The sequence below is a fragment of the Carcharodon carcharias genome, chromosome 14 (assembly GCF_017639515.1).
Source record: "Carcharodon carcharias isolate sCarCar2 chromosome 14, sCarCar2.pri, whole genome shotgun sequence".
Lineage (NCBI taxonomy): Eukaryota > Metazoa > Chordata > Chondrichthyes > Lamniformes > Lamnidae > Carcharodon > Carcharodon carcharias.
Window position 1 is genome coordinate 21,723,992 of NC_054480.1, and position 25,741 is coordinate 21,749,732.

General features: G+C 44.7%; 1 protein-coding gene across 1 annotated transcript in view; it reads left to right on the plus strand.

Moving 5' to 3' along the window:
- The first annotated feature begins 24,454 nt into the window (after positions 1 to 24,454).
- zmynd8 (zinc finger, MYND-type containing 8) overlaps positions 24,455 to 25,741 on the plus strand; it is a 116,453-nt gene continuing 115,166 nt past the window's right edge. The window contains exon 1 of the mRNA XM_041204531.1: positions 24,455 to 24,492. The gene's annotated coding sequence lies outside the window, so the exon portion shown is untranslated. The remainder of the gene's footprint in view (positions 24,493 to 25,741) is intronic.

The following is a 25,741-nucleotide window of genomic DNA, read 5'->3' on the forward strand; positions in this document are numbered from 1 at the left end:
CCCAGCGTTGCCAAATTTGGTGCAAATTCCAACTGAGCTCCACGGCAGGAAACATTCCCGGTTCCCACCCCTGCTACGGGACTTAGGCCTGGAATGGAAAATCCCAGCCTGTACCTACATGTTCTCATCTATTTCAATTGTTTCTATGTTTGGATTTCCTGGGAAGCATGTTAAAAAGGTCACATACAATGGCCTCATTGCTTTGTCACCATTCAACCCAACCCAGAGAAAATCGAGATTGCCCTGCTGTCTATTTTATAAATAGCTTTCAAAGAATTGAAAAATACTGCTCTAATTGTAAAAAATTCTGTCAGAAGCTCTCTTTTGGCTGAAACATAAGGGAAAAATACTATGGGGGTAATTTTAACTCAGTACAATAATGCAAAAGGGGTAATAGTGAATTGGCAATCCATTTTACAGCTCACCTGATTTTTATTTCCACTGACTTTTAATGAAAATAAACATTGGGGGAGATATAAGAGGGCAGCCAATTGGCTATCAGCTATTTTACACTATTGCACAAAGTCAATTACAGATTCATTATGTCTTCTAGCAGATTGCAGTGGCCATTAATACAAAGAAAATGCCTGTTTTGTTTATTAGGAACAGCTTATATTTTGAAAGTTAAATGTTAGCACAGATTGCTTGAGATTTAGAGTGTATCACCCAGCAGTGTGACCCAATTACCTGGTGACAAAATTTGCTAATGAGTAACCAGAGGCACTTCATAACTTCTTCTGGATAAATGAAAACTTTAATATAGAATATTTGTTCACTGCATGCTCAGAAAGCAAATTAATATTTGGATTAATGGAGGATTGAATGAGAATGTTATATATTTAAATGAAGCTTTTCAAAGCTTTCATTTCCTTGCAGTTAATGCAAGCTTTAACAAGACATATAACCCTATTTCAGTTAGCATAAATGATGACAATTGGGGGTGTTGGGGTGGGGTGTGCAGGGTTGACTGCAATTTTCAGATCAGGACCTGATGCTGTCATTGGGCCTGATCAAAAATATTATCTTGAGGCCTGGATGAGGAGCAGTAGTGGCTTCCTGGATAAACTAAACCTGTTGGGAGCTGGATCAAGGCCCAGAAGAGGCCCACGTAAGTTTAAATTTTTCTTTAATGTTTCCTTTTGGGTCAGGTGAAGCTGGGTTGTTCCTCTGAGCTCCACAAGGAAACTTGGCGCCTCCACTGTTCCAACTTTACCCACCTCCTCTCCAAGCCACAATCATTGCCCCAACCAACCCCAATGGGTTTGAGTGGGACTCTATTATTGAAGCAAGGTCCAGGAACTAAAAGTTCTGTGGGTTTGGACTGTACCAGTAAGTGAGTTTGCCATTCGCTCTGGCACCAGCATGCATTGATCCCACCTCACTAGAACTCTCAAACTGCTTTGTTCTTGAGACATAATAAAATTAGTAACTTTTTCCAGACTACTGGTTGTGACTGACAATGCTCATCTCCAGTTGGTTAGCCTGATAGCTCCTTTCAGACTCAGCAGGTTTATTCAGAGAGTAGCTTAGCAATATAGTTAGAAGGCCCCACTTCAGTTCCTGCTCTTTGCTGATTTAGTTGATCTCAGCAAGGACAGCAATGGAAGTATTGCAATCAGCCTCAGCAATCTGGGTTAGGCTTGATCTCTATTCATGTCATTCACTAACAAACATTTCTAGCTTGGCTTCCATTGTGGTATTGAGCTTTTCAGACTTGCAAAGCACAATTCAGCTGGTCATCAAGACTGACCTTAGACGTTATAACACCTTATCATTATGCTTTCATCTCACACAACTGTTTGCCTACTTTACTGTCATTATTCACAAGATGATGCTTTCAATGTGGATTAAATAGATTGCTTGTGAAAATGGAGAAGGATGGAATTTGTGTAACTTTCATTGTATTTTATATTACATTTTAAGCCTGTTGTGTGTGCAATTTTGTAATATGCTTTTAGATCTCAATTCATGGGGAAATCGTCTTGGGTTTTGTGAAAAAATTAAAGAAATGTTTTCCTTCTAATTTTATCCTTCTTTCTTCTTCTCCACCACAGAACTCCAGTTTCTTGAATACCTGGAGCTCTCTGATCCCTCAAAATTCCCACCATTCATCTGGAAGCTCAGATACTGAATGCCAACTGTCAACCATGGGGTGGCAGCAGTACTGAGTCCTAACCTGACATCCACACATAGACATTTTCCAGTGCATGTCACTAGGTACTGATCAGAAGTAGGAACTTTGTGCGAATGGTGCTCACCCATAGCCCAGGATTGCTAAAGCCAATTATAACATTCTTACTGTAGCTATAGCTAAGCTTAGCTAAGTCAACAAGACAAAGTATTGAACCTGGAACTTTTCTCTATGATTCACACCAGCTATAGAGGGAATTTCCAAAGGTACCTTTACTTAAAATAAAACTTCAAAGTTTGCTGATCAATGGAGGCCTTACAAGTTTAAGTTTCTTTCTCTCAAGAAACACGACAGGAAGAACTGACTGAGGACCAGAACACCTCGTTTTGTTTTGAATGGGCTTCAAAGCTCAAACCAGCTAAACTGGAACCATCCAACCCTAGGAAAATGCTGTTACATATAATAAATGCACAGCTACTGCAAATAATTTCTTAAAAGCTCACAGACCTTGCTGGATGCTATTCTAAGACATATAAGATATCCAAACATTAACAATGAGGAGTCATCTATAATTGTTATCTTTTTCTCAAGAGTACACACAGTTCTCTTTCACGTATGCAACAAAAGCTTTGTGGAAATAAGGTGAGATTTTATTTTTTTCCTCAGTATTTGCCAGATTTTATCTAGCTATATGAGATATCATTTTTGGACCTACAATTGGTCAGCTGCCTTCTGGGAATGAGAGAGGATCCATGTACTGACTGCTGATCTTGCAAGGGATGCTGCTCACAGAATGCAGATGGCTATTTTGAAATTGAGGAACATGACCACATCCTCAACTTAACATACAGTGGAATTAGACAAGCTTGCTTAGAATCTTGGACTTGATTGACACTTAGGCAACCTTTTTTTTAATTTAAAAGAACTTGAAGAGATAGCACAAAGAGGCACCAAGATACCACTGAACAAATGACAGAAATTGGATGCTATTTTTGAAAAAATTCTCCTGTCTCAAGAACATTGTTCTCCTATTTTTAACATTTCCATTAAGTGGAGTCTCTGTCGTGCTGTCAGGGTGTAATGCGAATACAGTGATCCAAGTACTCTACAGTTCAAATGCAAGGGACTGGGTCCCTGTGTTTATTTTGCTGGAACAGGAGACTTTAATCTGACAGCAAATTCATAGACCCAAAATTAATGTGTATATAAAAACAAGATGCTAGATACAACCTAGTCCTACTCTGAGCTCCTTGTCCTTGGACTGTTCCATTGAAGCTTAACGCAAGCTCGTGGAACAGAACACCACTTTTGGATTAGCTACTTTACAACCTCCTGGGCTCAGCATGGAATTCAATAATATTGAATGCTCCCATTTTTTGTGATATTAGATGCTGGTGATGGTTCTATTGTAACCAATTACACTTCTTCTGAACCCATCATTTGTTCCCTTACTTGTCCGATTATAACTCACTTTTTCCTTGCGCTATCATCTCTTTTGCCATTTAATTGCTCTTGGCTCTGCACTTGCTTAAAAACTGTTAAATCTCTAACTTCTTCCAATTCTAATGAACAGGCATCAAACTGAAAGACTAATTTAGCTGCCAGACCTGCTGAGTATTTCCAGCATTATTTTCTGTTTTTATTTCATAATTTGAACAACTTGGTGGTACAGGATACAATTTTGAAATTTCCAGATGACATGAAACTTGGAAGTGTAGTGAACAGTGAGGAAAATAGAAAAAGAGTTCAAGAAGAAATAGACAGGCTGATGGAATGGGTGGACACATTGCTGATGAAATTCAATGTAGAGAAGTGTGAGGTGATACAATTCAGTGAGAAGAGTGAAGAAAGATAATATAATTAGCTAAATCATGAAATTTAAAGGGAGAACAAAGACAGAAAGACACAGGGGTGTTTGTGCACATCTTTTAAGGCGGAGGACAAGTTAACAAAGCAGTTAATAACACGTATAGGATCTGTGGCTTTATAAATAAAGGCATAGAGTACAAAAACCAGGAAGTTATGCTAAACATATACAAAGCACTAGTTTGGCCCCAGCTGGAGTATTGTGCGCAACAGTGGTGGAGCTGGATTAATTGGCCACTTAAGGACCTCAATAGGGCTAAGGGAGGACGGTCTGAGCAATGACTTCACCGTACCCTGACACCTCCACCTCCTTCTGTAAAATTTGAGACAGGTTGGGGGCAAGAGGGCAGGCAGCAGGCAGACTGCATGATTAACTTTACAAGCCCCTGTGCCTTCAAACCCCTGGCACGGGATTGTAAAATCCAGCCCATAGAATAGTACAGCATAGAAGGCAACCATCAATCGATGAGGGGCTCTTTCATTGAGCAATCCAGTTAGTCCCACTACTCAGTTCTTCCCCGTATCCTGCAATTTTTCATCCTTCAAAATTTATACAATTCCCTTTTGAAAGCTATTAAAACTGTTTCCATCATCATGTTAGGCAAAGCATTATTCCAAATTTATATGTAGCCTGTGCTCCATTTGTCAATCATCTTAAATCAATTACTTCTGGCACTGATCCTTAAGCCAATGGAAATAGTTTTTCTTCATTTACTCTATCCAAAACCTTCCTGAGTTTAAACACTTGTATCAAATCTTCTCTTTGCCTTCTCTGCTTTAGGGAGAACAACTTTAGAAAGGACATTAAGGCTTTGAGGATGGTACAAAACAGATTAACTAGAATAGTTGCAGGGATGAAGGAATACATAGAAACATAGAGTGGAATTTTATGCCACTGTCGCGACGGGGACAGGACCAGAAAACGCAGCGACCCATTCAAAACTCTATTGACTTCAGTGGGACCACAAGATCCCGCCAGTGAGAGGGGCTGTAAAATTCAGCCCATAGAAATATTTAAGCCACAGAAGGAGGTCATTTGGCCCATCTTGTCCATGCTGGCCAAAAAAGAGAGTGTGGCATCAAAGATCCCTAGCAAAACTTTAGTTAATGGGAATCGGGGTTGGAGTCATACCTCGTACAATGGAACATGGTTGTGGCTGTTAGAGGTCAATCATCTCAGTTCCAGTACATTACTGTAGGCATTCCTCAAAGTAATGTCCTAGGCCCAACCATCCTCAGCTGCTTCATCAATGACCTTCCTTCCATCACAAGGTAAGAAGTGGGGATGTTCAGTGATGATTGCACAATGTTCAGCACCATTCACGCTCCTCAGATACTGAAGCAGTCCATGTCCAAATGCAACAAGACCTGGACAATATCCAGGCTTGGGCTAACAAGTAGCAGTAACATTCACATCATATAAGTGCCAGGCAATGACCATCTCCAACGAGAATCTAACCATCACTCCTTGACATTCAATGACATTATCATCGTCAAATCTGTCACTATCAACATCCTGGTTGTCATCATTGACAAGAAACTGAACTAGACTAGTCATATAAATACTGTGGCCACAAGAGCAAGTCAGAGGCTAGGAATCGTGCAATGAGTAACTCACCTCCTGACTCTGCAAAGCCTGTCCACAAGGCCCAAGCCAGGAGTGTGATGGAATACCCTCCACTTGCCTGGATGAGTGCAACTCTAAAAATACTCAAGAAACTTGGCACTATCCAGAAGAAAGCAGCCCACTTGATTGGCACCCCATCCACAAACATTCACTCTCTCCACTACCAACGCACATTGGCCAGCAGTGTGTACCATCTACAAGATGCACTGCAGGAACTCACCAAAACTCCTTCGACAGTAACTTCCAAACCCATGACCATTACCAATAGAAGGACGAGGACAGCGGACACATGACAACAGCGCTCACGATCCTGACTTGGAAATATATTGCCGTTCCTTCACTGTTGCTGGGTCAAAATCCTGGAACTCCCTCCCTAACAGCACTGTGGGTGTACCTACGCCACGTGGACATTAGCGGTACAAGAAGGCAGCTCACTACTATCTTCTCAAGGGCAATTAGGGGTGGGCAATAAATGCTGGCCTATCCAGAGATGCCCACCTCCTATCCAGCGTAATTCCAACATCCGGCTCTTAGTTCATAGCCTTATCAGTTATGACATCAAGTGCATATCCAAGTGCCTTTTAATATGATAATGGTTTCTGCCTCTACCACCTTTTCAGGCAGTAAGTTCCAAACGCCCACTGTCTCGATGAGTCAATGGCTTCCTTCTATGCTGTACTATTCTATGGACTGGATTTTATGCCTCCCCCCACCATCAACTAAATTAAATGCGAGGGCTCGTAAAATCCCGTACATGGCCTGCCCGTCACCCCAACCTATTTTAAATTTTACAGGGTGCGGTGGAGGCGCCAGGTGACCCTAATTAATGGCCATTGAAGAGCCACAAATAACTGTAGGATGTCATCAGTTAATGTGATTTAGTGGTGTTGGTTGAGGGATAAATGTTCCTGTACATCTGAGGGATTCCTCTGCTCTTCAAATTGTGCCATGGGTTATTTTATGTCCACCTAAGAAGGGAGATTGGGTTTTGATTTAATATCTCTCCCAAAAGATGAAAAATGCTGCAGTTCCTCATTACTGCTCTTCTATTATCAGCTTGAACACACAACTTTCTGACTTAAAGGTGAGTCTGTGGCCATTGAAAAAAGGCAGATTGTTGGATGCTTTCCTCCCCGCAGTCTGGGTTCAACTTGTATCCAGATCCCAGAAAAGAAAGGACAGCATTGAAAACACATTGCAGTACACACTACACACATGGCTAATTTGATAAATATCTTGCAAAACTAAAACAAAAACAAAAATACCTGTTTTTTTTTTTGTTCCTCAACGTTAACGTTTCGAGTCCGAACGACCCTTCAACAGAACTAAGTAAAAATAAAAGAGAGGTGAAATATAAGCTGGTTTAGGAGGGGGGAGGGGGGCAAGTAAAGCTGGATAAAAGGCCAGTGAGATAACCAAAAGATGTCACAGACAAAAGGACAAAGAGATGTTGAAGGTGGTGATATTAACAAAAGAATGTGTTAATTAAGGGTAGAAAGCAGGAAAAGCAAGGTACAGATAGCCCTAGTGGGGATGGGGTGGGGTGGGATGAAGGAATCGAAAAAGGCTAAAAGGTAGGGATAAAACAATAGATAGAAATACACTTAAGAATAATGGAGATAGGTGAGAACAGAAAAATCTTTATAAATTATTGGAAAAAAAGGGGGGGAATCGGAAAGGGAGTGGGGATGGAGGAGAAAGTTAATGATCTAAAATTGTTGAACTCAATATTCACTCCGGAAGGCTGTAAAGTGCCTAGTCGGAAGATGAGGTGCTGTTCCTCCAGTTTGTGTTGAGCTTCACTGGAACAATGCAGCAGGCCAAGGACAGATATGTGGGCATGAGAGCAGTGTGGAGTGTTGAAATAGCAAGTGACAGGGAGGTCTGGGTTAAGCTTGCGGACAGACCAAAGGTGTTCTGCAAAGCGGTCACCCAGTCTGTGTTTGGTCTCTCCAGTGTAGAGGAAACCTCATTGGGAGCAACGAATGCAGTCGACTAAGTTGAGGGAAGTGCAAGTGAAATGCTGCTTCACTTGAAAGGATTGTTTGGGCCCTTGGACGGTGAGGAGAGGAGAAGTGAAGGGGCAGGTGTTGCACCTTCTGCGGTTGCATGGGAAGGTGCAGTGGGAGGGCTTTGAGGTGTAGCGGGTGATGGAGGAGTGGACCAGGGTGTCCCGGAGGGAACGATCCCTGCAGAATGCCGCCGGGGGGTTTGAAGGGAAGATGTGTTTGGTGGTGGCATCATGCTGGAGTTGGCGGAAATGGAGGAGGGTGATCCTTTGAATGGGGTGATAAGTGAGGACAAGGGGGATCCTATCATGGTTCTGAAAGGGAGAGGAAGGTGTGAGGGCGGATGCGCGGGAGATGGGCCGGACACGGTTGAGGGCCCTGTCAACCACCGTGGGTGGAAAACCTCGATTAAGGAAGAAGGAAGACATGTCGGAGGAACTGTTTTTGAAGGTAGCATCATCAGAACAGATGCGACGGAGGCAAAGGAACTGAGAGAATGGGATGGAGTTCTTACAGGAAGCGGGTCGTGAGGAGCTGTAGTCGAGGTAGCTTTGGGAGTACGTAGGCTTGTAATGGATATTGGTGGACGGTCTATCATCAGAAATTGAGACAAAGAAGTCAAGGAAGGGAAGGGAAGTGTCAGAGATGGCCCATGTGAAAATGATGGAGGGGTGGAAATTGGAAGCAAAATTAATAAAATTTTCCAGGTCCAGACGAGAGCATGAAGAAGCACCGAAGCAATCATCAATGTACCGGACAAAGAGTTGTGGGAGGGGGCTGGAGCAGGACTGGAACAAGGAATGTTCCACATACCCCATAAAGAGACAGGCATAGCTGGGGCCCATGCGGGTACCCATAGCCACACCTTTTATTTGGAGGAAGTGAGAGGAGTTTAAGGAGAAATTGTTTAGTGTGAGAACCAGTTCAGCCAGACGGAGGAGAGTAGTGATGGATGGGGATTGTTTGGGCCTCTGTTCGAGGAAGAAGCGGAGTGCCATCAGACCATCCCGGTGGGGGATGGAGGCGTAGAGGGATTGGACGTCCATGGTGAAGAGGAGGCAGTTGGGACCGGGGAACTGAAAATTGTTGATCTGATGGAGGGTATCAGAGGAAGCAGTGTCAGGGAACTGGACAAGGGGAGAGAGAATGGAGTCAAGATAGCAAGAAATGAGTTCTGTGGGGCAGGAACAGGCTGACACGATCGGACAGTCCTGTTTGTGGATTTTGGGTAGGAGGTAGAAGCGGGCCGTCCGAGCTTGGGAGACTATGAGGTTGGAAGCTGTGGAAGGAAGATCTCCAGAGGAGATGAGGTCAGTAACAGTCCTGGAAACAATGGCTTGATGTTCAGTGGTGGGGTCATGGTCCAGGGGAAGGAAGGAGGAAGTGTCTGAGTTGACGCTCAGCCTCTGCGAAGTAGAGGTCAGTGCACCAGACAACAACAGCACCACCCTTGTCAGTGGGTTTGATGACAATGTCAGGGTTGGACCTGAGAGAACAGAGCTCAGCAAGTTCAGAGAGAGACAGGTTAGAGTGGGTGAGAGGAGCATAGAAATTGAGACGACTAATGTCATGCTGACAGTTCTCAATGAAAAGATCACGAGAAGGTAAATATCCAAAGGGAGGGGTCCAGGTGGCGGGAGAATATTGGAGGTGGGTAAAAGGATCTGTTGAATGGGGAGAGGACTCCTGGCCAAAGAAGTGAGCATGGAGACGAAGGCAGCGGAAGAAGCTGGCCCTTTTATCCAGCTCTACTTGTCCCCCCACCACCACCCACACCCCCACTCCCACCCCCACACCCACCCCCCCCTACCCCACCCCCCTTAAACCAGCTTATATTTCACCTCTCTTCTATTTTTACTTAGTTCTGTTGAAGGGTCATTCGGACTCGAAATTTTAACTGCGTTCCTCTCTGCAGATGCTACCAGATCTGCTGAGCTTTTCCTGGTATTTTTGTTTTTGTTTTGGATTTCCAGCATCCGCAGTTTTTTGCTTTTATCTTGCAAAACTAGTTTTGTCACGATAAGTTATATTGAAGGCAACAATGCATGTAATATAGACAATGAATAAACCAAACATCTGATCTGGTTCAGTTCTCAGAAATGTTCTTTATGAAAATGAACAACTGAGAGGGAGGATAGACAAGGATTGGTTACTCGACTCCAGCTTCTCTGAGTGTCAAGAACTCTTCAGGAATGTACATAGGAATGAAAGAGTGTTGTTTAGCGCTGAGCATGGCCAGTCAGTTATGGCATATGTATCCTAACAGGTAACAGCTTGTTTAAATGCATGGGTCATATGGTGATTTGACCAACAGTTGTTGGCCAGGTATAAGATACAACTCTTGTGAGCATGTCAGCAACTGACGGACAACTGTGTGGATATGAAATTCCTTGCTACCTCAGCACAAAAGATTTCTTTACTATGGCGTTGAAACTACAAGCTTTGCTAAATTATGCAAAGATGTTAACTAAAGCCATTATCCTGAACAATGTTTTGCCATCTTAAAGCTGATAGATCAGACCAGACAGATGTCTATCTTCCTTGAAAAAACAATTTATCCTTGTGTTTATCTTATTGCTTTAATAATTTATTTTCTTTCACTGGACATTTTCCAATTAATGGGATATTGTTATTCACTGCAGCTGTCAAAATGCACACAATTTTGACAGAAAGGTTATGATGTAGGATTGTAATCAATGAGTTCCATTACTTATTATGTGAGGGGGAAGAGTGGGAACATGATGACAAAAGAAATAGTGAATTGTGACAAAGTGCAAATAGTAATTATTGCGGTTTGGTAATTTATTTTTGCCAAATTGACCTGGTTGCACATTTCTACTTGCACATAGCAGAGTCTTGAAACTCAGTAACACAATGGCTAAAAACTCATTGATCCAATGAGAGACAGAGTCTTATAAAAATACTTCTGTGGTTAGTAAAATTGCTGGATACCTTCCTTCTCCTGCTTTTATAACATGGTATGAATTCACACTCTAAATGAAGTTTATTGATAAAGAAATGATTGCATCCAGACTTCCTATCTACATCTGGGTTTTGACAATTAAATAACTTCAAAATGGCAAATTATTGAATAGCTTTCCATTTTGACATGCTTCCATCTGTGGCTCGGTGGCATATCAGTTTGGTGTTCCATTGTGCTGCACCATTGAAAGGTAGTATACAGGTTAATGCCCACAATACCCTGCAATCTCAACTATATCATTATATAAAAAAACACTGGCCAGAAGTTAACAGTTCTACCCTTGACAAGGAAAGAAAATTAGAGGAAGTTTTATCTTAAAACCATTCCTGGACATCACCACCTATGCCAAGTCATACAGAGGGCTGTGAGTCAATCACCAGTATGTGCTCTTAACAGAAGGTGGTATTAAGTATGAAGATCCAAAAATTGAGGGAATAATAATTAACAAAAGTATTAACTAAATCTGTTCATAGCGAATTATTGTTAGAAGTAAAATCTAAAAACAACCATACAGGTTAACATTTTGTGTACTTGGAATTATGATGCCCGATTGTGTCTTTTTGTATTGAGTAAGCTGATCTTAGTGGGATACTATAAGTTGAATTACAATTTAGCTTCATTTATGGCTAGTGAGAGAAGGGGAAATCAGTGATGATTCCGACTTCTGATTGCTATTCAGTCACATCTGCTGTAGAATGAATGTATGTGAATGTCAGGTGGACAGTGTTGGGCTCAGCTGTGATGCATTCTGTAGCTGGTTTGAATATCTTGGTTTGAATTTTAAGAATGTCCTCTCAGGTGAAGTACTGGAAGGTAACCAGTATTTGGAAAACTGCAAGTTAGTCCCTTCGGAAGCAAAAGAATTGGAGGAATATTAAAACATTTTTACTTTTTTTCTTCACTTTTCCTTTCGTATACCCATTTGTATCTTCTGTAATTAAAGCAATCCTGTCTACAGACAGACAACTGTCAATAGTTACAGCAAGTTGTCAGTTGTATTAATGGGAAAAACATGCATTTGGCTCATGTAGGACATTAGGCAGCAGCCTCCAAGGCTAAGTCTTGAGCTATTCGACACTGAGTGCCAGTTTCAGCTAGAACTGTCTACTGATGGAAAGAAATTGGGCATGGAGTTTACTGATTTGTTCACATGCACTGCCTACTGGTAGTCACGGAGCAGAAGTCATAAAACCTCTGATCTGAGGTATTAAAGCTGGATGTTTAGCACAAGGAACTTTTGTAGAGAAGAAGATACTTTAACACTATCCCCTTTCCCAAAAAGTTACTTTACTCCTTGGTGACCAATGGGGTGAGTAAGTCAATGCTCTAAAGCTGAGAGTCAGATGTTTAGGACTTCACAACAGTTGACTAACTCTCTTATTTTCTTTCCCCACTTTGGGGAAACTGAAGATCTCCAACTTCTGAAAGCCTGTCAGTATTCCTTGAAAGTGCCCTTTGTGGGAAAAAAAAACACTGTAGGCACAAGATGACTTCTCAGTTCCTGGAATAGTTAAAATTAATGGGCTGGTTGACATAGAAAATAATTTGCTTTAATCACATTTTCAGTTGTGAAATTGGCTATGCTTTTAATCTTACTTAATGAGCTTTATTTTTTGTTGCATGATGACTTCTGGAAATTACCACATCCATTTGGAAAGTGTGTCAACTTCAAATAGTTGCAGTTGAACAGATCACTCACCTGTGATCTATTGATTTGGTGAAGCAGTAGGTTTTACAGTCTCCTTAACTGCACTGGTTCTGACATGCAGTATCATGTTGTGAACTTGGAGAAACCCCAGTCTACAATTAATAGATAGGCTGTTGCCTCATCCAGACCACTTATTTAAATAGCTTGGCTGTTTTTGGGGTTAGAGTCTTCCTTGAATAATAATGGCAGCAGGAATTTAGTCTCTAGGGCATGATTGTAAAGATCTTAAAATCACTGGACAATTAACAGGTAACCACTTAGGAGAACTATGCTGCCAATATCATGTGTACAGTTCTGCTCTTTTTTAGACTATCGAGTTCAGATCAGCCACAGTTCAATAATTTTAAAGCAGTTTATTAAATCAGAGGTAAATAACAATCACAACAGTCAGGTCATATGGTATACAGAGAACAAACTTGACAACATGCAATATTAGGCTTGTTTCATTAGATTTCACTTTCCAAATAGCTGGATAAGGCAATTTGAGCAAAGTAAATAATCCTGTTTCAAATACAGTGGGCAGAATTTTTAGCCCCCGATAGGGCCAGCATGGAGACAGGCTGTTGCAAATCTTTTAACCACTGGCCGACTTGCGGGTTTTTTGGCTCTATTCCACCCCAGTAGCCATTTTCCCGGAGGTGGGATCGGAGGCAGCATGGCTACCCACACCCAAGTAGCAGGTAGCCACTTAACGATCATTGGAGGCCAATTCAGGCTTACTGCCCCAGGCCTACTGGAATTTTCCAGTCAACATCCAGGCCCCGAGGGTTTGAGGAACAAGTCACCTGCCTAAAGGCAGCCTCCTGGTGGCAGGCCAGGGTGGGGTGAGGTGTGGAGGGGGGGTGGGGGGTGGTGGGGCAATGCTCCAGGCAGGCTTTGAGTACTCTCTGACTGCTGAGGGTATTTTTAAATTTGGAAGTTTAAGAAGCTGGAGAGAGGGTGCCTCCATCTTGAAGCGCCCTCTCTTTTTCTTATCTGAAAAGGCAGTGTTAGAGGACCTCCAACTTTGAGAGCCCACCTGCCGTCTTTAATTTGACGGTTAAACCACCCTCTAGCCAGTAATAGAGCAATTTGGGGAAAAACGTTGCCAGGTGACTTTTCCCCACATATTGCAGGCTTCTGACAACTATTCGACTCTGATGTTGGAGTCGCAAAACCTGTGATGAAAATCCTGTCCAGCAATGTCTTAAAATAGACAAATGACAATCACAACAAGGGAGCACAGTTTCAGGATAAGGGGCCGAACATTTAGGACTGAGAGGAGGGGAAATTTCTTCCGGATTATGAATCTTTAGAATTCTTTACCTCAGCCTGTTATTTCAGGCTGAGATAGTCAGATTTTTGGGGTCTCAGGGAATCAAGGGATGTGAGAAGTCGGCAGGGAAATGGAGTTGAAGCCCAAGATCAGCCATGATTATATTGAATGATGGAGCAAACTTGACGGGCCAATGATCTTATTCTGCTCCTATTTCTTATGTTCTTCTGCTCTAACAAGTCAGGTCACATGGTACACAGAAAACAAACACATAATTAGGTCTGTTTCATTAGGTGTCACTTTACAAATAGCAGGATAAGGCGATTTTGGCAAAGCATATAGTTCTGTTTCAAACATAGTAATGTTCTAAGTTACTGGAAAGTAAACCTTTTGTTACAGATCTTACACATCGTTGACCTTGTTATCAATACAAATACTTTGGTCTGAAACAGTTACATTTTCATAATAAGTTATATTGGTCTTTTAAAATTCACTTTGCAAGATGAACAGGAAGTTTTCTGTCTGCTGTTTTAGGCCTTGGATGTGGCTTAAAAGCTGCACTTCCTCCAGCCTCCTCCCCCACTTCTTGGTTTGTACTGTGCATTCTTCCCTGGACTGTGACACCCCTGGAATTGTGGTATGCTCTTTGCTACTGCATTCTCCATTTGGTGGAGCCGACCCATTATGGCGACCAACCTGGAATTACCACAGCCCCCGACTGTCTTCACGTTTGTGGAGGTATAGGCCTTGTTCAACTTAGTGTCTGTAGCTACCCATTCAAGATTAACAGTGTGCTGAATCACTCTGATTTCTTCTTCCCAGTTTGGACGTGGAAATCCTGAGACCACGTTGGTTTGCCACATTTGAAACGCTTAATCCCTTTGACAACAGATCTCTGACTTTTGTTTGGTTGTCCCTCTCTGGCTTTGCGTGGTCTGGGTTGAGTAATTGGCATGTAGTGCAGCACATCCATGGGGTGGCATGAGGCATCTAGATTTGTAATCATTCAATGGCTTACCTGCAGCTCACAAGGTCATAAAATGATCAGTTTTGAACTTATCTGCTTGAGTGTTACATTCCTAATCAAGTAAGTATATTTTTAAACCACTTGGAACTGTTTCCAGGAATCTGACCTTTAACATTAAATGGCAAAAGCCTTTGTTCTCTGACATCTTTATGGCTTAGTATGTCATGTACCTTTGAGTTGCATACTTTCCCTGGAAGTATTCTCTGGAATCTTTCTTAATTTCTGAAATTTCTGCTTCAGGTATTAAATCATAAGCCCTGATAAGAGCATGCTATACCATACATACTATCAATAGGATTGACGTGAGAAAATGCACTCCCAGCACTTTTCTACTTACTGACTTTGTGACATTTTTAATAACACTTTTGGTGACAAGATAACAATTTGAGAGTGTGAAATTCCATAATGTAGCACTGGGTTTCAGAGGTCAAATACTGTGCCTACAAGACCAGGTTAGAGGCTAGGAATCCTGTGGTGACTAACTCACCTTCTGACTCCCAAAGCCTGTCCACCATCTACAAGGCACAAGTCAGGGGTGTGATGGAATACTCCCCACTTGCCTGGAAGAGTACAGCTCCCACAATACTCAAGAAGCTTGACACCGCCAAGACAAAGAAGCCTGCTTGATTGGCACCCCTTCCTCAACCATTCACTCCCTCCACCACTAACGAACAGTGGCAACAGTGTGTACCAACTACAAGATGCACTGCAGAAACTCACCAAGGCTCCCTAGGCAGCACCTTCCAAACCCATGACTGCTACCATCTAGAAGGACAAAGGCAGCAGATAGATGGGAACACCACCACCTGGAAGTTCCCCTCCAAGCCACACACCATCCTGACTTGGAAATGTATCACTGTTCCTTCATTAGTGCTGGGTCAAAATCCTGGAACCCCCTCCCAAACAGCACTGTGGGTGTGCCTACACAATGTGAACTGCAGCAGTTCAAGAAGGCAGCTCACCACCACCTTCTCAAGGGCAATTGGGGATGGGCAATAAATGCTGGTCCAGCCAGGAAAGTCCACATCCAGTAAATGAATTTAAAAAATGCTGAGGACTGCCCTCTGGAGGTCAGCACAACCCCCAGGAGCTTCCCTCATGGGCTGCACAGCGAGGCCTGTTTGAAACAGCACTTATACAGGTATCTCCTATGTGCACCAGAAGCAAATAAGGCAGCAGTATTCTGATGCTATACAGCCAAGCTGACAAATCTGGTGCCAGGATCCTGAATTTGGGCAATGCTAGTCTTGGGAACAAATCTGTGCATCTCTCTGCAAAGATCAAGTCTGAATCTTCAAGATAGGCCCTGAACTATCATCCCTTAAAGGAACAGGCACCCAAATTGCAGGTCCTATTTTCTAAATTCTAAGTTTCTGGAAGTACTCTGAATTCTTTCTGGAGATCCCTTGTGTTGATATCCTGGATTTACTACAGAGTGTGGCTGCATCCTCACAGGAAAGACAGAGGAGTAGTTGACCTGTGCACATACAGGCTGCAAAAGGTAGGGATTTGAGCAGCAGCACTGCATCTAGGCTTTCAGCATGACAAGGAGATGGAGCAAAGGCTGTGAAAAGAATAAGCACTGTGCCATGCCCATTGCCAATTTGGAGCTGGACAGTGGCAGGAGACTATCCAGCAGGCCAGTCTATGTACCCAGCCTCTCAGCGTGCTCTCCTCTATGTGGCTCCATCAAGGTCCTCAACTGAGTTTGCTACACCAGTCTGTGATTTACCCCCTGGTGAGCTGGCAAATGAACAATCCTTTACTCTTGGTCTGCTGTAGTCCACTCTTGCTCACATGGCTCACCACATGTTGATCCCAACTCTGTACCAGTCTCTAAGATAAATTCAGTGCCAGATTCTGACCTGCTAGCTGCGGTGTCAGGTCAAGTTATAGGGCCTCTTCATCAGTGCAGTGCTGTTGCTTTCTCTCTTCCTCCTATGACTGCTGTGACTGGGTAGGTAGCAGTTCTTGGGTGTCTGAAAGAAGGAACTTAGAAAGGGAAAGCTGTATGAGGGAATTAAGGGGGCGAGATGGAAAGGGGTCCATGGTCACTTCATCGGCAGTTTGCTGCTCATCATAACAGATAGTAGGATTAGGGTGTGCTGGATGTTGAGAAGGGACATAAGAAAGGAACATATTATCATCCTCATTGCTCTTAGTGCCATAGGCCTCATCGCAGCTGACCCCATGATGCGGACTGCCAACCCCTTCAAAGAACACAGGAGATGCAGGTGGCCTTGCCCCTGCTAGTTCTGATTTGACCATCCACTGTCTGCCATCTTATCCTGCAAGATAGAGGGTAGAATGTCTGTGATTGTGTGGCACTGCATTTGGGTGATCTGCTGGCCACAGCTGATTAACTGAAGGGCTGTGGAGGCAAGAGGTGGATGTGAGGCTGGCAGAATTGGATGATTTGTGAAAGTGAGGGTAAGGTGGAGTATTTGAATTTTAGGCATGAATTCTGATTGCCAGATGATGAAAGGGTGATGCTTTGAGCGGTGTGAGAGGCTAGTGGTGTGGTGGGTGGGAAATATCATATGAATGCACATCCACTGACCTTGGCCACCCACCTGAGGCCTTTAGACATCTTGTGATGTTGGTTGTCAAGCCCTCGGGTCGAACTCTGGAGGTGGCCTCCTTGGTCACCTGCACCCATTCCCTTCTGAGGTTGATCTTTGAGGACCTCCTAGTCCACAATGGGAACATGGCATCTCTCCTCCTGCCAACCTCCACCACTAATGCCTAGAGCACTACATCTGTCACCTTAGAACCCTCTTTGCTGTGGTGTTCACTTCTTCATTATTTAAGTTTGTTAACATTCATAACAAAATGGATGAATTGATAGAACAAATCCTCCTCCAGTCAGCTGTTTAATTGTCCAACACCGTTCATGACTGGGTGTGGCAAGACTGCAGAGCTTAGAGCTGATCTGTTGGTCGTGGGATCTTAGCTCTGTGTATCACATGCTGCTTTCACTGTTTGGCATGCATGTATTCCTGTGCTGTAGCTTCATCAGGTTGACACCTCATTTTTAGGTATGCCTGGTTCTGCCCCTGGCATGATTATGAGACGGTGTTAACTGGACCAAAATGGCATATCATCTGTCAAATCAACATTAAAGATTTTAGATGTAAAAATCTGCCAACTCTGCATGCTTCCAGCGTATGCATGGCACCTCCAAATTAGCAGCCTGTCAAATGGCAGGCAGTGGGGGGGGGAGGGGGGGTGTGGAATGCAGGCCAAGCCAGAAGTGGCTGGATACATCCTGGACAATTTTTTTTTAAGGCTTCAAAGTGAGGTACTGAGTCCAATTTTGCAGCCACAGTCCTCATCAGTTCTGTTGAAGGGTCATGAGGACTCGAAATGTCAACTCCTTTTTTTCTCCGCCGATGCTGCCAGACCTGCTGAGTTTTTCCAGGTAATTCTGTTTTTGTCCTCATTAGGTACAGGGCAAGTAGAAAGTTTGTGAGAGAAAAGATAGGTGGAGAAAACCTTTTTTTGTTATTTTCTCATTTGCAAATGGAGCGATAGCAAAACTACTAGCTAACTTCTTAAAAAGACAACTTGGTTTGCCTGGAGGCTGAGTCTCCACATTTCTCCATACTGTTGAAGCTGCTTCCTATATCAAATGCCTCAAAATCTCTTTTTTAACCAATCATTTGATTGTGAGTGCATTGGCTCAGGATCATCCATTATGTTTCCTTAAGTGAGGGAAGTCAAATAAGTAATTAATATTGCCAAAAATATGTTCTGAACAGTTTTGTTTTTATTTTTGTAAATAATTACCAGCCTTAACTGAAGGAAACATCAGTGGATGGTCTTTAGGAGTGAATTTAATAATGCCCTCACACTTGTCTGATCTAAAGTTCTTTTCATAATGTGCATTCAGGCACAGGAGCCTGCTTTTTAGGATCTTGGGTGGACTGCATGCAGTTATCAGCTCAACCAGCCCCATTACTGAGCTGCTGAAAACAACTGAGTACAATGGAAAGTGACCTTTCAGCCCACACACAGTTACTATTTATGGTTAGCTGTTTCTTAATGACTTCCCTGGTTTCCAGATAATTATTTAGCATTATGCTTCCTGTTTATTCTGACAACGTTCTACACAATATTTTCCTTCTTACAATACTCAGATTAACATGTTTTTGTATGTTGGTTCAGTTATGAGTCGTGCCAAAGTTGTAAGAAGTTTTGGGGACACAAGAAGAACAGAACAAGAGGTCCAAAAAAACTCTCCCATTCCAATCAATCAGATTTGCCCAAATATGAGTAAATCTTCACTTGTTCAAAACAACAGAGCTTTTAAAAACCTTTATTAAAGTCTTATGATGCTTGAATAAAACATTGAACCGGGCAGAAACCGAGGATTTTTCAGTTTATTTTCAGTAAAGGGCATGTGTTCATGCTGTAACATCTATGTATTTCTAAATAGACAAAGGGTGGAATCGTCTGGTCCTGTTGGCGTCGGGTGTCACGGAGGGCGGGCGAGTGGGACAATTTGGCGTGAGGGTCACAAGTTGGTTTCACCCCAACGTGGTGTCCACCATGGCGGAATGCGAATCCTGCTGGACGCCGGAGCGAACCCCGTTTTCATCTCGGTAATGGGATGTAAAATAAGGCCCAACCCGAATCATGCCCCCATGTCGGATTTACCATTACGCCGGTGGGAAAACACGCCAGCCCAGAACACGTCTGGACAAGTGTGATGTGTAGAAGTCAAGACTTATCGTTAGGGCCTTGCTTAGATGGCAGATATCCGGGGAGAAGAAGATGTTGGAGCCCTATAGCTCTCAGACCCTGGAGGAACATATGCATCACATGCTGGGTGGACTCTCATGGACATGGCTCCGCCGCAAAGCAGCTCACGGAAGTTGGGAGGTCTCCGTTGATGCTTCAGATCCGCTTCGGAACATCACTGTCTTGGCCATGAGCTGCTACGTGTGATCGGCAAGAGGGCGAGAGGAAGTTCCAGCTGTGAGTGGGAGAGGAAGGCGTACTGGGGGGTGGGGTGGTAGGAGAGGACGGTCTCGGTTTGATTGGGAGAGGAATGTGATGTACCAGGGGGTTTGAGGTTGAGAGAGGTGGATGAAGGTGTCGGGGGGGAGGGTGAGGTTGGGAGTTGGGGGGGAATGAAGGTATCGATGGGTGAGGTTAGGAGGTGGGATGAAGGTGTCGGGGGGTGGTTGAGAGCGGGGGGTGGGGATAGTGTTGTGGGGTGAGGTTGAGAAGGAGGAAGAAGATGCCGGGGGGTGATATTAGGAGGGGGGGAAACAAGGTGTTGGGGGTGAGGTTGGGTGGGAGGAAGGAGTACAGGGGAGGAAGGTATAATGGGGAAGAATGCGGCAAGTGGGAGGTAGGTGTAAAGAGGGGAGGAAGGTGTAACGGAGGTACTTTTGAGGTGGGAAAGAGTTCAGAGTGGGGAAGGAGCTCGGAGGGCAGAGGATATCCGGGGGGGAAGGTGTCCAGTGGGAGGAAAGAGTTTGGAAAGGGAATGGTGTCCAATGGGAGGAAGGTGTCCGGGTGAAGGGAGTTCATACGGGGGAAGGTGAAGGTGTCCAGCGGGGAGGAGGGAGTAAGGGTAGAGGATGGAGTAAGGTGGTTGTAGGGGGGGTGTGTTGTCCAAGTGAACGTGCAAGGGAGATGTATGCAGAGTCAATGACTACCTCCTGGGGAGCGAACTGAGAGTGGGTATGGTAGGAGGGATTGGTGAGTATGAGAAGGGTGGGAGGCTGAGAGTGCATCAGTTGCAGTTGAAGGGACAGCGAGGGTGGTTGGTGGGCTCTTGGAGGCAGTCACAGACCCTGTGGGTGGAAAGGAGGAGGTCGGGGAGGTCAATCTGGATGGGAGTGGGATTCTCAGGAAGTTAGGGAACATGCACATTCACTTGGACATCCTGGAAAGACAAGAGTTTGGGTTGGTAGGTGACGATGGGGAGGTAGACAGTGATTCCAGGGGTTTGTCAATGATGGGGAAAAGGACATGGATGACTTGGGGAGGGGAAAGGATGTGGGAGCTGATCAGAAATTTAACAACTGCCATGGTTGTTGAAATCGAAAGTGAGCGGAGCCTCATGTTGGAGGGGCACAGGGGCTGCATGGGAGTGTGATCAGTGGGTGGGCAGAGATGCAGGTCAGCTCAGATGGGCAACTGGAAGAGAACCCCAGCAGGCAGCATTGAAAATGCACGGGACAGTAAGATGAGTGTGATGGATGAAGGTTCCGCGAATGTGGGTGGGTGCTTGCATAAGGCTCCAAAATAAGGCCCTGCCATACACACACCTCTCTCTCCAGAATCACTTGTGGTCTGGCATGCAGCTGAAATGCTAGTGGGGGGGGCGGGGGGCTGGGGGTGGGGGGTGGGGGGAGGTGGGGGAGGAATGCAGTGGCAGAACTCGCGAAGCCTGCCAATGAAGCTGAAAGATAACATTACAAATTATTTAGTGAAAGTGAATATATTTTCAGATTCTCAAGTGACAAAATGTGTTCATCCGTGCAACTGCTCGTGATCAGAATTTCTTAACTATTCTAGGCCTGCTTCTTCTAGGTGCTGCCCTGACATCCACTGCAGGGGTGAAGACAGTATGTGCTATGGTTGTCCCTGTCACCTCTGATGATTTTGCCGTGTGTCCTTTCAATACCTGAGGCCTTGAGGCCCCCGTCTTGCTTTGGATGTCCTCCTGTAGGCCACCCGCTCCATCTGTGGTGGCAGAGAATGAGGTTGAGCGGCTCACAGGCAAGGGGGACTCAGAGGGAGTGGACAACCTCTAAGATCCCTAAGTGGATGACCCAGGAGTGTCCAGCTGCTACTCCTCCTTCTTTCAGATTTATGAGGGCCCCAGCCTGACTCCTTGAGGGGAAGGAGCACCTCGAGATGCCCCATTTCCCTCTTGCTTTGCCACAGCAGGAACTCACCTATAGCTGCCACAATGGAGTGCAGGTCTGCACACACCACCACGTTCTGCTGGACCAGGGCCTCCATATTGTCCACCATCCTTCCCATGGAGACATCTATGTGCGCACGTCTGGGCAGCACTTCATCAGAGAGCAGGTGGATGCACTCCTCTGACTCGAGTGCCACTCTGTTGAGATCTTCCAACAGCTTTGCATGATGTTCCCACACCTTCTGTTGACTCTCCACGATGAGTTGGAAGGCCGAATCCAGAGCCTCGTCATCTGACCCAGACCTCACAGATGCCTCTTCCCCAACAGTCCTCTGAACACCAGGGAGCTCAGCTGAACCTGCCTCCTCTTGCTCCGGACACATGTCCATGCGGTGACCACCAGATTGTGAACACAAGCCTACTCTAGATCTAAGTCCCGCCAAGGTGTGTCTCTGTGCGCTGGTGGAGGTTGTGGGTAAGTGCTGTGATGGATCTTCCAGGCTGCTTATTTCCAGCTCTTCAATGGAGGAGGTGTCTTCTTGGCTGGAGGTGAGGACCTGGATGGAGTTGAGGGACTGGCTGGTTGAGGGCATCGGTTGCTTGGCAAAGTTCCCTGTGAAGCAAAGTAGAGGTAATTAGTGCATGGCAACAGAATCAAAAAGCAGGAGAGAGAGCACTCAGTTGCATTGAGAGAGGGATGATGTGGTGCAGGATGTGGTGCGTATTCTCCACCAACCTTACTATCGCTGCAGTTACAGTCCACATCCTCACCAGTCAGTGCGATGGCATGCTCCTCAAAGTGAGTGAGGGGCCTAATGTGGGCCATTCCACCCCAGTCTGGGACCTCTCCCTGCTGTTGTGAACCAGCTTCTCCTGCATGGAAAAAGATGGAGAGAGTGTGAGCAGGACACATGGCACCACGTGAAATGTTTGTGTGGTGAGTGAAGCCATGGACTGGATGAGGATGCAAGCTCAGAGGATATGAGCCTGCTGGAGAAGTGAGAGTGTGTCTGAGAGTTAGTGGTATTGCCCCTTGAGGTGTGAGATTCCTGTGGATGAGTATTGAGTTTGTGCATGTGTGAGTTGAGAATGATGACTTACTCTGGCAGAACGGATGAGAGCATTCATCCTATTCCTGCACTGGATGGTTGACCTCCTTTGTGCTCCAGTGGCGCTGACTGCCGCTGCCACTGCCTCCCAGGCCGGATTGGTGACACTGGTGGACCTGCTAGGCCAGAGCAGGGGGTGGAGGATGTTGCGGTGGCCTTCTACTGCGTCCAGCAGGTGCCCCAGAGAGGCTTCACTAAATTTGGGAGCTGCCGTATTTTTTTGCTTTTGGGGCCATCTGTCGCCTGGAGCACTCCTGGCCTGTAGACATGAAGTGGGCATGCGTGCTGCACTTTAAATATGGTGGCCGGAGCGAGGAAGCGCTGATGTCATGGCATGGCAGGCAACCCTGAGCCCACCCATCAGTGATCCAGAGTGTTTCCCGTGACTGTGTCGCTCATGAGACAGGAGGTGCCAGGAATGGCGGTAAAATGACTTTTTTCATGCCCTCTACTGCACTTAGCACAAAACTGGGACAATTCTACCTGTGGATTCAGTGAAAATTAGGCCCTTGCCATAATGCCCATCAAGTTTTTAGGTCATATATAGCAAGAGTTTTGTCTTATTCATGCACAGGATGTGGGCGTCGCTGCAAGGCTAGCAGTTATTTCCATTCATAATTGCCGTCGAGGAGGTGGTAGTGAGGCGCCTCCTTGAACCACTGCAATCCATGTGGTGAAATACTCCCATAGTGAAGCTCAGTCAGGAGCTCCAGAGCTTTGATCCAGCAATGATGAAAGAACCATTATATTTTTCCATGTCAGGCTATTGTGTGACTTGGAGAGGATTTTGGAGGCGGTGGTGGTCCCTTAGCCTGCTGTCCATGTTTTTCTAGGTGGTAGAGGTTGCAGCTTTGGGAGGTGCTATTAAAGAAGCCTTGTTGAGTTGTTCCAGTCCATTTGTAGATGGTACATATATTGCAGCCACATTGTGTCAGTCGTGGTGGATGTGAATATTTAAGGTGGTGGATTGGATGCCAATTGAGGGAGTTGCTTTGTCTTGGATGGTGTCAAGTTTCTTGACTGTTGTTGGAGCTGCATTAATCTAGATATCTGAATAGGTGTAAAAGGAAGCTCCTCAGCACTGCCTCAACAACATGCTTTGACCCTCCAACTTAAGAAGAGCACTCACTGTTGTAACAACATGGTAACTATAGGATGACAGGGAAGGTGCAGGACCTACTGAGGCTGGGAATCAGGAGGCCCTGTCAAATTTAACGGCAGGACCTTTATTATATTTTGATTGTTCTGTTTCCCATCCAGCATCTGGCGAGTTTGAAAGGCTGCCTGGCTCCCAGATGGGAAAATCAATGCATGAGGCTTCAGCCAGGCAGCCATGGCAACAGCTCTCAGCAAATGCAATCTTGGGACAGCTTCATTTAGTGGAGGTTAGGGAGTTGATCAGCCATGATGGTGGAGCTGATTTCAGGTTGGGGGTTGTCCCCAATCACAGCAATGGCAAGAGAGAGACTGCAATTGGCAGAAGGGAGCCTGAAAGTTTCCTTGCTCCTCCTGCCCCACAAGGAGTGCTATTAAAAAGTAAATTCCTTCTGGAGCATTTTAGGGTTTTTAGTATTTAATTCCTTTTCCCTCCTCCCCCACCCCCCCCGCCCCCCCCGCCTCCCCCCACACCCTGACATACATTAAGAAATGCATTGAGACTGTTAAAACTGATTCCGCTAATAAGCCTTGCAGATGCCTTTTATGTAATTAATCTGGGCACCATACCAGTAACGTGTTCCAGCAGGAACTCTGGTTAATTGTTTTCCGCCTTCCTATACCCTTTCATAGCCTTTGTATAGTGAATTTGAAGTTGTTGAAGATGCAGAGGAAGACTACCCTGGCAAAGAGCCAGGTTCTACAAAGTACCTCTATCCTTTCATCGCAAGTACAGGTTTGGAAGCCTTTAATAGCAACTGTGGAAAAATATTTGAGGTCTTAGACAAAATGGGGATGATTTTTGACTTTTTATCCCATTCACACTCAGACATAGAGCTGTACCAGGCAGAAGCTAAATGGCTGTTTGCTCACTTGCTGCTACTTTTACAGCTAGTCAGATTTGCCGGTGTGAGGACATTAACCCTGATGGCCAGAAATTCTCATCTGAAACAGACAAGAACCGAATGAATAAATTGAAACTGGTGTCAAGTGATGTCATTATGACTAACACGGCTTTGTGCTCCTGCCCACTAACCACAGGCAGTATAAGTCCTGATCGGGGCAGCCATTTTAAATGCTTTTTAAGGGATTGCAAGCTGATAGAGCTTTTAGGAAACATTTTTCTTGTAGCTTCTGTGTTTACTGGACTTAAAGGACTTGAAAGTGCATCTTTTTGGTTCTGAAGTTTATGGCTTCTGGAATTGCTGTGTATTCTGTGGTCTTTCTGACTCCCACTTTGAGGGGGAAGGAGGAAGTAGCAAACAAAATTGCAGCTGAGAGAGAGCAAACAGATGGAAACGTTCTTATAGAGCAGCCATTACCCTCCAACTGAATTTATAATCCTCGTACAACATACAGTCTTCTGCATAGAAGAAGACTTTGACCCCTTGACTCTTTTAAGCTTTATAGCTGCAAGACAGCCTGCAGCCAACTGCTGCAGACAACATTGCCTGTAAGGCTGCCACAGCTCAGAACTTTGGGGCTCTTTTCAGGATGTCACAGTGGATTAGCAACACTGAGGGAGGGCAGTCAGGTCTCAGCTGTACGAATATTGAGATGACCACATATGCTTTATGACTGCAGGGTGTTAATATCATGTGTGAGAACAGCACGTTTGTTGTTAATGGACATCATCATATGATTTGACATGCTTTGGAAGCTCCCTTAAAGATAGTCTAACATATTCAGCAATTGCTGATTCGCTCTTTCTTTTAAAAACTGGGTCCCTGAAATAAATCTGTGTATCTCTTCTTCAATAGAGCATGAACTGGCTCTGTGATTAGCTCTTTCCTGGACCTTCCTTGCTATCTTAAAACCTGCTCCTGCACACTTTTTTATTCAATGACTCCATCAGTGCAGTCACCAGCTTAGACTTACTTAAAAAGTCACAAAGGGTGCTGATTCCTGTGCCAGTGCTTTAAGAGCAATAAGGAATTCTGTTCTTATCCTTAGTCTGACTTTGGAGACAAGCATTAAGCTGCAGC